Below are 6264 nucleotides of genomic sequence, written 5' to 3'. Positions count from 1 at the left end.
AACCCGAGTATTTTGCACATGCAAAACTGGCTTGCACCCGTTGTATGTGAACGTAGAGCTTATCACACCCAATCATCATGTGGTGTCTCGGCACGACGAACTGTCGCAACGATGCATACTCAGGGAGAACACTTATACCTTGAAATTTAGTGAGTGATCATCTTATAATGCTAGCGCCGTACTAAGCAAAATAAGATGCATAAAAGATAAACATCACATGCAATCAAAAAATTGACATGATATGGCCATCATCATCTTGTACCTTTGATCTCCATCTCCAAAGCACCGTCATGATCTCCATTGTCACTGGCTTGACACCTTGATCTCCATCGTAGCGCCGTTGTCGTCTCGCTAACTATTGCTTCTATGACTATTGCTACCGCTTAGTGATAAAGTAAAGCAATTACATGGGGATTGCATTTCATACTATAAAAGCGACAACCATAAGGCTCCTGCCAGTTGCCGATAACTTTTACAAAACATGATCATCTCATACAACAACTTATATCTCATCATGTCTTGACCATATCGCATCACAACATGCCCTGCAAAAACAAGTTAGACATCCTCTACTTTGTTGTTGCAAGTTTTACGTGGCTGCTACGGGCTTCTAGCAAGAACCTTTCTTACCTACGCATCAAAACCACAACGATTTTTCGTCAAGTGTGCTTTTTTAACCTTCAACAAGGACCAGCCGTAGTCAAACTCGATTCAACTAAAGTTGGAGAAACAGACACCCGCCACCCACCTGTGTTTGAAGCACGTCGGTAGAACAAATCTCATGAACGCGGTCATGTAATGTCGGTCCAGCCTGCTCCATCCAACAATACCGCTGAATCAAAGTAAGACGTTGGTGATAAGCAGTATGACTATTATCGCCCACAACTCTTTGTGTTCTGCTCGTGCATCTCATCTACGCATAGACCTGGCTCTGATACCACTGTTGGGGAATGTAGCAGGCAATTTCAAAATTTTCCTATGCTCACGCGAGATCTATCTGAGATGCATAGCAACGAGAGGGGGAGAGCATCTTCATACCCTTGAAGATCGCAAAGCGGAAGCATTTTATCAACGCAGTTGATGTAGACGTACACCTTCACGATCCGTCCTAATCAAGTACCAAACGTACGACACCTCCGTGTTCAGCACACGTTCAGCTCGATGACGTCCTCTCCTTCTTGATCCAGCAAGACGGGCGAAGTAGTAGATGAGTTCCGGTAGCACGATGGCGTGGTGACGGTGTTGGTGAAGAACAATCTCCGCAGGGCTTCGCCAAGCACTACGGAAACTGTGACGGAGGATAAACTAGAGGGGACGGGGTTGCCGGCACACGGCTTGGTGATTCTTGATGTGTTCCAGGTAATAGCCCTGCTCCTCTATTTATATGTTGAGCCTTGGGGTCAAAACATGGAGTAAAAGCCTCCTCAAAGTCGGTTTTGCCCGCAAGGAAGAGTCCTTCCCGGACTTCCAGGACCAGACGCCATAGTCCTTGACGTCTGGCCCAGACGCCATGGGCCTCGGCATCTGGCCCAGGGCCAAGCGCCAGGGTCTCCGGCGTTTGGCCCCTGGCTTCTGCAAAACTCATTTTGCACCGACCTAAAGCCCCGTGGGCTTCACCCCTTGGCCGAACCATATCATCCCATATATCAATCTTTACCTCCGGACCATTCCATAGCTCTTCGTCATGTCTGTGATCACATCCGGGACTCCGAACAATATTCGGTCACCAACATACATAACTCATATAGTACTATATCGTCAACAAACGTTAAGCGTGCGGACCCTACGGGTTCGAGAACTATGTAGACATGACCGAGACACCTCTCTGGTCAATAACCAATAGCAGAACCTAAATGCCCATATTGGCTCCAACATATTCTATGAAGATCATTATCGGTCGAACCTTTTGTCAACATATGTAATTCCCTTTGTCATCGGTATGTTACTTGCCCGAGATTCGATCATCGGTATCCTCATACCTAGTTCAATCTCGTTACTGGCAAGTCCCTTTACTCGTTCCGTAATACATCACCTCATGACTAAGTCCTTAGTCGTTTTCTTGCAAGCTTATGATGTGTATTACCGAGAGGGCCCAGAGACACCTCTCCGATGCTCGGAGTGACAAATCCTAATCTCGATCTATGCCAACCCAACAAACACCTTCGGAGATACCTGTAGAGCATCTTTATGATCACCCAGTTACGTTGTGACGTTTGATAGCACACAAAGCATTCCTCCGGTATCCGGGAGTTGCATAATCTCATAGTCAAAGGAATATGTATATGACATGAAGAAAGCAATAGCAATAAAACTGAACAGTCATTATGCTAAGCTAACGGATGGGTCTTGTCCATCACATCATTCTCTAATGATGTTATCCCATTCATCAAATGACAACACATGTCTATGGTCAGGAAACTTAACCATCTTTGATTAACGAGCTAGTCAAGTAGAGGCATACTAGGGACACCCTGTTTTGTCTATGTATTCACACATGTACTAAGTTTCTGGTTAATACAATTCTAGCATGAATAATAAATATTTATCATGATATAAGGAAATATAAATAAGAACTTTATTATTGCCTCTAGGGCATATTTCCTACAGGAAGGCACCGACTAATAAAATTACATCCGTGGCTACTTTTGCTGAGTTTTTGTGAGTGCAAAAATCCGGCACGGTACTATAGCTCACAGGGAGCGGTACTACCCCGCAGGGTGCGGAAGAAAAAAATTACTTCCGCCCCTACATCCGCACATGCCACGGTACTAGGCCAGAGGCCATGGTACTACCGCATGCTAGGAGCGGTACTACCGCACGTGCGGTACTGCCGCTACCGCTGGGCGGTACCACCGTTGCCAGCTGCGGTACTACTGCTCCCTTGAGCAGTTCTACCACAACCGCAGACCAGTAGCACTATGATGCCTTCATCTTCCCAGCTACAAGGGGAACAACCAGTGCTCCAAAGAGGCAAGGAAAGGACGTGCAAAGGAATATATGTGTACGTGATGATACCACCTGTTGGCGGATATTACTATTAAATATAAACCGGCCATGAGGGGTCGGGTTATGCCCACAATGAGTTAGTCATGTTTGAAGCCCATGAAGACAAGAAGTATGGCGCTTTATAGAGGAGATCTAATAGGAAGGCCCAGGGCCCGAAGGCGGATTAGGGACCATAGACATAAACCGCCATAGGATATGTAACTTATGTTGTAAGGCAAGGAAAGGTAGAAACCGAGTCGGGCACGTGTATGAGACGGCCTCGGGATTCTGTATACCGCCGGGCGTTAACCTGTCTATATAAAGGGACGACCGGCGGCGGTTCAGGGACAACAGACAATAACTTGAGAGCCAGGCAAAGCGGATTCGCTCCCTGGTCATCGAAACCCTAGCAATTCCATCACAACTAGAGTAGGCTTTTACCTTCATCGCAAGGGGCCGAACCAGTATAATTCCTTGCGTCCCTTGTCCGCTTTAAACCCCTTTAAGCTAACCCGTCGCGATGGCTCCACGACTAAGTCCTTTCACTAGGACATCTTCCGTGACAAAACTACAACAGTTGGCGCCCACCGTGGGGCTATCACACGATGGTTTCGAGTTCTTGAAGGGCATCTTCGAAGGACTCAAGCGATACGCTGTGGGCCAGATGACCAAGAGTCGTCGCGACAAGCTCTAACTCGACGACGCAGGATGGGGCCCCGAGACCGGCTCGATTGAGTACGGGTATCGGGTCCCCTTTGGCAGAATACACATTTTCATTGGCAAGATCGGCGAACCAGGCCCTCAGCCGGACATCTACACCGACATCGTCGAGACGGCTCAGCGTGCAAGACCTGTGCGAGTTCAGGCCGCCGTAAAGCGTGCCTAAGTGGGAGTCATCCACGGAGTGGAATCTGAGGATAGATCGGTATCTGGTGGCGAAACCGTCGTCTACTCTGATGACGAGTCTTCAACTGGAGAGACCGAGTCGCTGTATCAGTTGCATGATGGCCGGGTTAGTGGCGGTTCCGATGGCGACGGTATTCTAGACCTATCTGATCCGCCGAGCCGGGTTCCGATCTTCATGGCCGGTACACAATCGATGCAGCATTCTTCTACCGCCGCAGCGATGATTTCCGGTTCAGGAGCTGCAACACCAGCCGGGGCAGGGGGCTCTGCACCACCGTCGGCTCAAGCTTTGTCTGATTTATTTGACACTTTGGCAACGTTGCTATCAGCTGAGGTTAATCCGGCAGATCAGGACTGGCATAACACAGAGATTGCCAAGGTGAAGGATCAGATAGCTCAAGCTAAGGTAGATCTGGCAGCAGAAAACTCCAGGATGGCCGCAGAGCGGGCCAAGTAAGAGGCACTGACTTATTGGCTTAAGCTGGATCAGAGCGCGTCAGATGATGTCATGAGGAGAAGGTACCGGTCTCACCTGCCTCCGGTTTACGAGGGAAGGAACCTCTTTAACACGCCAGGAGTGGGAACCAGCAACCAGCCAGTGGTAAACCGGGTGGAGGCACATGGAACGGGGGCGCCGGTTCAGCCGCGTGCGGCGTATCCGCCTCGTCAGAACAATATCCTATCACTTCACGTCTCAACACCTCCGAGTCATTACTCTAACCCGTTGGATAACATCGTCGCCGCCGCTTCACGATTGGCAGCTCTCCCGATTGAAGGCGAGTCTCCAGTAGCAGTTGAAACACGACGGGCTAGAGAGCTCCTTCAGACGGCTTTGACCCAACAGCAGGCTTATTCGCACAGTCGTGAGAGGATTGATTCCACCTCCCGCCCGAGTCGGAGCTACAACATGCACATTGATGAACCAGCGTATCAAGCAGTGCGCGAAACTGTAACCCGCCACAAGGGCATAACCCGGCGGGTGGCGGTGCTAATTCCTAGGATGTGGTGGATCACGGTCGAGCACGTCGAGAAGCCGAGTTAGCAGCGCAATACGCGGCTCGTCAGCTTACTCCGGTTCATCCGACCACTTCAGTGGAACCAGGTGTGGTTCTCAGTTCTTTGGGGTGCCGTGTCTCACCCCGGCCTTGCGTAACGTGCGGCTGCCTAAGGACTTTAAGGGTCCTCGTAAGGTGCCCAATTACAGTGCCAATTTACCCCCCAAATGATGGGTCGAGAGCTATGATATGGCAATGGAGATGTTGGACGTAGATGATGCGGCATGTGCTAAATACTTCACTATGATGCTGGAGGGGACAGCTCGTACTTGGCAGAAAAGTTTACCAGCTAACTCCATTTTGGTCATGGGCTGAGTTAAAAAGCCGGTTTATCCAGAATTTCAAAGATACGTGCAAGCAGCCCATGTCAATTGTGTATTTAGCCGCCTGTGTTCAAGAGGAAGGGGAGTCTACAACCCATTGGGTGAAACGAGTCTCAGCTATTTTGCATTCATCAGACCGCATCAATGCGGATACGGTAGTCTTGACGTTGGAAGGCAATTGCTGGTTTATGCCTTTAAAACTGAAGTTGGGAAGGCTCAAGCGTCACTGCAATGGCATGGCAACACTCATGGCAGCTCTGGTTAAGTATACCGATTCAGATAGTACCAAGGACCCCGAGTCTGAGGATGAAAAGCCAGGGAAGGGAAAGAAGAATGGTGGTGCCAAGGGGCAGCAGCATAACTCGGCGGGTTGCGCAAGGCGGATAATAGCTTGGACTTTGTGGCTAACACCAACACCCAGGATAATGGTCAACGCCGCAAGGGTAAATAGCCCCAACGGGGTGGAGGATCAGGTCCCAATCTTGAGCGCGTGTTAAATCAGCCTTGCCCAAAGCACGGGTCGAAAGAAAAGTCAGCTACGCATCTTTGGAAAGATTGCTTCATTATGAGAGAGTTCAAAAATCCAAATCTCTTTCAATACAACCATGGACCGCTCGCCGGTTCAGGAGGCGGTTTTCATGGGACGGGTTATGGTGGAGGCAGCTTCGGTTCAGGATTCCAAGGCAACCAAACCGGACATGGCAATCAAGGAAGTCAGGGCAACCAGGGAGGTTGTAATCATCAGGGGAGTTAGCAGCAGCAACAATCGGGTTATCAGAGTAATCCGAAGCAGTTGAATAGTGGGTAGTACCATGTCTTCACCACTAGTTTGTGTAAGCGCGACCAGAAGCTTCATAAAAGGGCAGAAAACTCCGTTGAACTGGCAGCGCCCCATTATCTGCGCTGGTCTGAACAACACATTTTGTGGAGTCGAGAGGATCATCCACCCCGGGTTGATAATCTGGGTCACCTCGCATTAGTGGTGGCACCTCAGG

This window comes from Triticum urartu, chromosome 5, assembly GCF_003073215.2.
Source record: "Triticum urartu cultivar G1812 chromosome 5, Tu2.1, whole genome shotgun sequence".
In the NCBI taxonomy this organism is placed as follows: Eukaryota; Viridiplantae; Streptophyta; class Magnoliopsida; order Poales; family Poaceae; genus Triticum; species Triticum urartu.
Note: the sequence above shows the minus strand (reverse complement) of the source record.